Below are 7,147 nucleotides of genomic sequence, written 5' to 3'. Positions count from 1 at the left end.
AAGGGCTTGGCTTACCTCCAGTATTTTTTAAACTAAAATCTCATCTATATATATATATATATATATATAAAATCGAAGCCTCTGCTGACACCACAATTTTCCACGTCAGCACAATATTTAAAAAATAAAAAATAAAAATAAAAACATTATAACACCTCAAAACCCTAGCAACCTTACCCCCCTCTCAAGTTAAGAAATATAAAGCCACAGTTTTTGCAAACTCTCACTCTCCAAACATAAATATCAAATTCAACCCCTTTAATTTCTCTTTATATTTTTTAGGCTTCTATAGAGTTATAGTGAGTTATGCTGATTTTGTTTTAAATAAATATTTTAAAAATAAAAAATAAAAATAAAAACATTATAACACCTCAAAACCCTAGTAACCTTACCCCTCTCTCAAGTTAAGAAATATAAAGCCACAGTTTCTACAAACTCTCTCTCTCCAAACGTAAATATCAAATTCAACCCCTTTAATTTTTCTTTATATTTTTTAGGCTTCTATAGAGTTATAGTGAGTTATGCTGATTTTGTTTTGTGTGTGTGTGTGTATAGATGGTCATAATACTCCGGTATTCCAAGAGAAGTTTGTGTTTTCATTAATTGAAGGCCTTAGAGAGATAAGTGTTGCAGTTTGGAACAGCAATACAAAAGACGATTTCATTGGCAGAGAAAAGTAATTACTTTGTCTCATATTTTTGTTTTTTGAATTGATTTTGTGTGCTTTTTAGACCCTTTTGGATCAATTTTGTTAATTGGGTGTTTTTTTTTTTTTTTTTGATAGGGTCCAATTGGGGAAGGTTCTTTCAAAGGGTTACAACGACCGCACTTGGTGTCTGTATACTAATAGTGGGGGGTAAGTGCTATAAATTACTAACCCTTTTAAGTGTATAATCTGTTTCTAAAATTATTTATAATATTTTGTCCTCCGAAAATTTTATCTCTTTAATTTTAGTATATTGTGTTTCTTAAACTATAGACAAATTTTATTTGTTTCTTATTTTCAATAATAAATCATTTTATTGCAATACCGGTAATTGTTTGAGAAATCTAATATGTTCATATCTCTATAGAATAGAGAATAGTAGAAGCCAATTTTATTACAACTACTTAAATTGAGTTGACTTAATTCCGTACAATTACAAAGTATAGCATGAAAGATAATGGAATTAATTGTTGTAATTTTTATTTTCTTTCCATGTTTTGAATTTCCATGTTTTTATTATTGATGAGAAATTAAGGCTTAGTTGCACAATATGTGTAAATTCTTCAAAAGGCTACTTTAAATAGTAAGTCAATGTGTCTCTTACATTTGGGTATTAGTTAGAATTATTTTCAAATGATTGTACCAATAAAAGTGAATGTGTATAAATTTTGTTTAACTATCCCGTGCATCGCACGGGTTAGCGACTAGTTTTGTTTTAATGAGAAACTGTCACATCATTTACTAACTAAATAAAATGTGGAGGTTAAAACCTACTACCACTTGCCATTGTGTATTTAAAACAAAAGGAAACCTCCAATTAAAAAAAAATACTAGAGGTAAGCCAAATCCTATCGCGAAAACATGAATAGATTTTTATTGAATTAAAGTAAACAAAATTAAGGGGATAAATATATATATATATATATATATATTTAATCTCAAGAGGATAAGGAAATATAGTACGCCATAGAAATTAGTTAAAATAATGAATTCATTATGAAAATTTAGAATTGTGCACTCAAGTCCATTACAAATTTTAAATTAAAGTAAAGAACAATTAAAGGATTAAAGAACAATGTAGGAATATTGTAATTTTTTTTAGGAAATTGTAATTTAAATAATAATAAAAGTATTTTAATCCATTCCATATTATTTTGCTACCAATCCATTCCATATTATTGATATTTATTATATGGTGTAATTGTGCCACATGGCAAAACTTTATGATCCCCCACATGAGATTTTTGCCTTCTTATTTAAAATAAAATAAAATAAAAATAAAACCAAAAAAACTATTTATATATATATAATTAGTGCACACCTATAAATAATTAATATATGCATTTTAACCCACGACACATTCAATAAACTAATATTTTGATATAAATGTAATCTTTGTTGAGGTAGAAGCTTAAATGAAGAATATGTCACTTGGCAAAATCTCATGAACTCTCACATAAGATTTTTGCTTTTATATATATACTTGTATTATGCCTGTGCAATGCACGACTTAATCAAGACTTATGTATAAACTAAATAAAATAGGAAAACATTTTTGAATTTAAGTAAAATTAAATAATAAAATAGATAGAACAATTTATCATCAAATTTATTAATAATTGATTCTCAAACCATAACCACATGAATCATATAAAACTTAATAAATTTAGGTTAAACAAAAGACAAAAAATACACACAACCTATTCAATTTGATGAAAAAAATTAGAGTAAACAAATATATAAAAAATTAGTGTAAACAAATACATACCTGTAAGGTTGTAGGTAGAAGAAGAGAAGAATAGAAGAAAAAAAAAATCATATAGTAGGTATTTGTAGGGGCGGTTTTTGGGGCCCAGACCCAACAGGCAAGCGATTCTGGCCCAAAAGACCCTCAACAATGAATTTATAGAGAGTAGGTCACAGAACTAGGTCTTGACAGAGTAAACGTAGTTATAAGCAAGCCATGCAACCCTTTGAACGTGGGGATATTCCATTAAGCTTCCTGGGATAACAATTCATGGGACTGTATCTTATGCTTCGTTTACAGAACTCCTTTCTCTTTCTCTCTTTTTCTCCTCTCTTCCCCCCCCCCCCCCTTTTTCCGATCCCCTGGCCATGGGGATTTTCTTCTCTTATATAGCATCCTTCGAACAATAATGACCCTACACTTGTTAATCATCTGGGCCTCTACTTGAGTGCCTGTCCCATAAGACATCCTCCTTCTTTTCTGTGAGTTGCACTGGCCAAGATAATTCTGTTCTCCTGTCCTTTCCACATTAATACGGCTAGAAAAGTAGCTTCCTTGCATTTAATGCGGCAGTTGTGGTTGCCCCCTGAACGTCCTACATTTTCCCTTGATTTTGGATGACCTTTCACCATGTAAAGGGTGTGAATCGGATTCCCATTTGGTGCGTCCGAGGAGGTACTCCTCCTCGGACGCCCCTTATGCAAGCCCGGCCCAACATGATTGGGCTGGGGGGTCCTCTGCCCGTGTCTTTGCTTCCTATTATGGTTGGGCTTAGTACGAGTACCATGGCCCAACGTTGACTGGCGAACTTTACCCTCACAGTATTTATTATAAATTGTTTGATATATATACACTTTACATTGAAAAAGTTGATATAAACAAAAAGTCTCAAAATATTATATCTTTTTTTTTTTTTTTGAAAATCTAAAAAATTATGAACTAACAATGCTAAAATTTTAAGTTGATTTTAACATATATATATATATATATATATAAAAGTTGATTAACATAATATATGATTTTTTTTTTTTTTAGATTACGATATAATTTATGTTTTTTTTTTTTTTTGAAAATCTAAAAAACACTAATAATGTTGTTGTTTTTGGACGTGTAGTAATATAATTTATGTAAAAAAAATGATTAGATGAAGAATTTGGATTGTAATCAAATTAAGTTTTTTTTTATCAATTTGGAAATTATAGGAGAAGAAGATAAGACCAATTTATATAAATATATATATATATATATATTGTGGGGGCCGGCCCAAAAATGATGGGCTATTCCAGACTCAGGCCCGTCCGAGGAGAGTCCTGTCCGAGGAAAAGCCTCGTATGCAGCATTACCCAATCCCAGCAGCTCGAAGGAAACCCGTCCGAGAAGTAATTCCTCCTCGGACATCGCGAAGCCCAGACGAGAAACTCTGCTCAGCCATTTCAGCTCGTCTTCCCAACATATAAAACGAATTAAATTCAAAATATCTCACGGAAGGCTACCACCACATTAATTGCGCCCCAACCACCCTCTTGGCCGCATTAATGAGGAAAAGACTCCTGAACAGTACCGCCTTGGCCTCTACAACTCACAAAGGGTCTGATGAGGGCGTCTGATGGGACAGGTGCTCGAGTGGATGCTTGGATGATTAACAGGTGTAAGGCTGAGATGAAAAGAAGAAAAATATATAATGTAGTGGAGTCCCTCAAAGAAGGGGACGGGAGAACGGTATTAGAAAAAAGGAAAAGAAATAAAATCAGATTTGAGGAATCCTTCTTTAGTTTCTTATTTTCTTTCTGCAAACAGTACACTACATGCATTAGACCTACTAGTTTCACTGAGGCCAAGTTCTTTAACCCATTCTCTACAAATAATTATTGTGGGTTGCGCTTTGGGCCAGGGCCTAATCAACACGAGTTGGGCCAGGAAAATCGTGTAACCACAATTGGCGCCGTCTGTGGGGAGAGCTAGGGCATCAGCTAGTGCAACAGTCAAGCATGGAAGAACTAGATCCACACCAGGACGATCCTCACCAAGCTAACTCCCAACGAACACAACCTGCCGAGTCCCAGAGGCAAAATAACCCAACCAACCCAGGCGGGAGGGGGAATCGTGAGGGGAGTGTGCATACCACCCGGACGAGCCAGAGTCACACTCAGATAGGAAGTCACGTGTCTCAGAGGCGAAATAGTCACCAGGCCATGCAGCGAGAGATAGATGACCTAAAAAGGAAGTTACGACGTGCGTAGCGAAGACGATCTCCCTCTGACTCAGGCGAGTCTTCTAATCTGGAAGACGTGAGTTACAGACGAAGGTCAAGGACCCCCCCAAGCGAAACCTTTTCTTACGAAAGGGAACCACGCATTGTACGAAAGTATGAGCGCCCGTCCAGCAAAGGTTCGGGGAGCGACGCCATGAAGAAGGCGTTGGATCAGGTTTCAAGATCACCCTTCACGAATAGAATCGAAGGGGCTAAGATGCCAGGACGCTTCAACCAACCGGCGTTCGCCATTTATCACGGCAAAGCAGACCCGGTGGAGCACGTGAGTCAATTTAATCAAAAGATGGCAATTTACTCGCAAAACGAGGCCCTGATGTGCAAAATCTTCCCCTCTAGCTTGGGATCGATGGCAATGAGATGGTTCAACAACCTGAAGACAAACTCCGTGGGCTCCTACAAGCAGCTCACTCAAGCTTTTTGCTCCCGTTTCATTACAAACACCAGAGTCCCTCGACCTCTCAGTTCGCTGCTGTCCTTATCCATGCACGAAGGAGAAACCCTGAAAGCGTACTCGGATAGGTATTGGGAGGTGTATAATGATTTAGATGACAACCATGATAACGTTGCTATCAGCACGTTCACAAGCGGCCTCCCCACCGGGCATGGCTTAAGGAAATCCCTCACCGGGAAACCAGCTACTGACGTCCAACAGCTGATGGATAGGATCGACAAGTACAAGAGAGTGGAGGAGGATCAGCTGCAAGGGAAGGGCAAGGAGAAGGCCATCCCCTTTAAAGCAAATGATTTCAGAGTGGAACGTCATAATCCTGGTCAGCCGAGGAGAGATTTTCCGCGACAGGCTGGGCAGAGCACCCCGCAAACAGTGAATGCCGTATTTAGAGAGCCAGTACAACAAGTACTGGAGAAAGTAAGGGATGAACCCTATTTCAGATGGCTAGAAACCCTGCCAATCGTAATCAGAACTTGTATTGCCAATATCATCAGGACCACGGGCATACTACTGAGGACTGCAGGAATTTGTGGAATCACCTGGATCAATTAGTCCAAGAAGGAAAGCTACGTCACCTGCTGCACCCATCGAGCGGCCATCCCGGCCAAGCGACACAAGAGCCTCGAAGGGACGTGTCTTTAAGACCCCCCACCGGGACGATACATGTCATCCTCGCTGCACCAGGAAGAGCTGGGCCACCCATCCCCAGGGTATTGGTCGTGGACCACCTTCCCTCCGAGGGCAGACAAAGGGAACCCAAAAGGATAAAAAAGGGAAGCTCTTTGATACTGGGATTCTCGGATGAGGATAAGGAAGGAACAATTCAACCTCACGATGACGCCTTGGTGGTCACCTTGCGGATTGGGGGTTTCGATGTGAAAAGGGTATTAGTAGACTCTGGAAGTGCGGTGGAGATAATGTACCCCGACCTATACAAGGGGCTGAATCTGAAGCCAGAAGACTTGACAGCTTATGACTCCCCCCCTCCTCAGCTTCGAGGGGAAGCTTGTAACGCCAAAAGGGCAAATCCGACTGCCCATACAGACTGGGGCGGAAGTGGTGGAGGTGAATTTCATCGTGGTCGACGCTTATTCACCCTACACCGCGATAGTCGCAAGGCCATGGATCCACAACCTAGAGGCCGTGACCTCCACACTTCACCAGAAAGTGAAATACCCCTCCAGAGGACGAGTGGAAGAGATCCGAGGAGATCAGGCCGTGGCCAGGAAGTGTGTGGTGGCCGCCATTTTACATCGACCCTTGGTCGAGACCTCGGCCCCAAAGAGCTTATAGCAACCAACCTCCTCGGCAAAGCAAGACGAGGGGCTGGCCGAGAAGATAAGATGTGAAGGTTTAGATAAGGTTGCTGTCAGCAATGACCCGGAGAAGTTCTTTCAGGTCGGCTCTGAATTGCCCTCTCAGGAAAAGGAGGAACTGGTCAGATTTCTAAGAGAAAATGTCGACGTATTCGCTTGGGACGCCTACGATGCCCCTGGAGTTGATCCCAGCCTCATATGCCACCACCTGAACGTCAACCCCTCTTCCACTCCAAGGAAGCAACCACCCCGACGCCCTTCGAAGGAGCACGCTGGTGCCGTAAGAGACGAAGTGGCCAAGTTGAAAAGAGCAGGGGCTATCAAAGAGGTCTTTTATCCTGAATGGTTGGCGAACATAGTGGTGGTGAAGAAAAAGACGGGGAAGTGGAGGGTCTGCGTGGACTTCACGGACCTGAACAAGGCGTGCCCCAAGGACCCATTCCCCCTACCTAAAATTGATCGATTGGTGGATGCAACCGTGGGACACCCTCGAATGAGCTTCCTGGACGCCTTCCAGGGCTATCATCAGATACCCCTTGCGCTAGAGGACCAAGAGAAAACGGCTTTCATGACGCCCATCGGAAATTATCATTATAAGGTGATGCCATTCAGGCTAAAGAACGCGGGCTCAACCTACCAAAGGATGATGACTCGG

General features: G+C 40.0%; 1 long non-coding RNA gene across 1 annotated transcript; it reads left to right on the top strand.

The window, feature by feature from the left end:
• The first annotated feature begins 557 nt into the window (after positions 1–557).
• LOC126714160 (uncharacterized) lies at positions 558–973 on the top strand. Its single transcript, XR_007651558.1, has 2 exons — positions 558–676; positions 785–973. It is a non-coding gene; the product is annotated as an uncharacterized LOC126714160 (long non-coding RNA).
• The last annotated feature ends 6,174 nt before the right edge of the window (positions 974–7,147 follow it).

The sequence above is a fragment of the Quercus robur genome, chromosome 1 (assembly GCF_932294415.1).
Source record: "Quercus robur chromosome 1, dhQueRobu3.1, whole genome shotgun sequence".
Classification (NCBI taxonomy): domain Eukaryota; kingdom Viridiplantae; phylum Streptophyta; class Magnoliopsida; order Fagales; family Fagaceae; genus Quercus; species Quercus robur.
The sequence above is the reverse complement of the archived record's forward strand: the minus strand, read 5'-3'. Positions and strand labels throughout refer to the sequence as shown.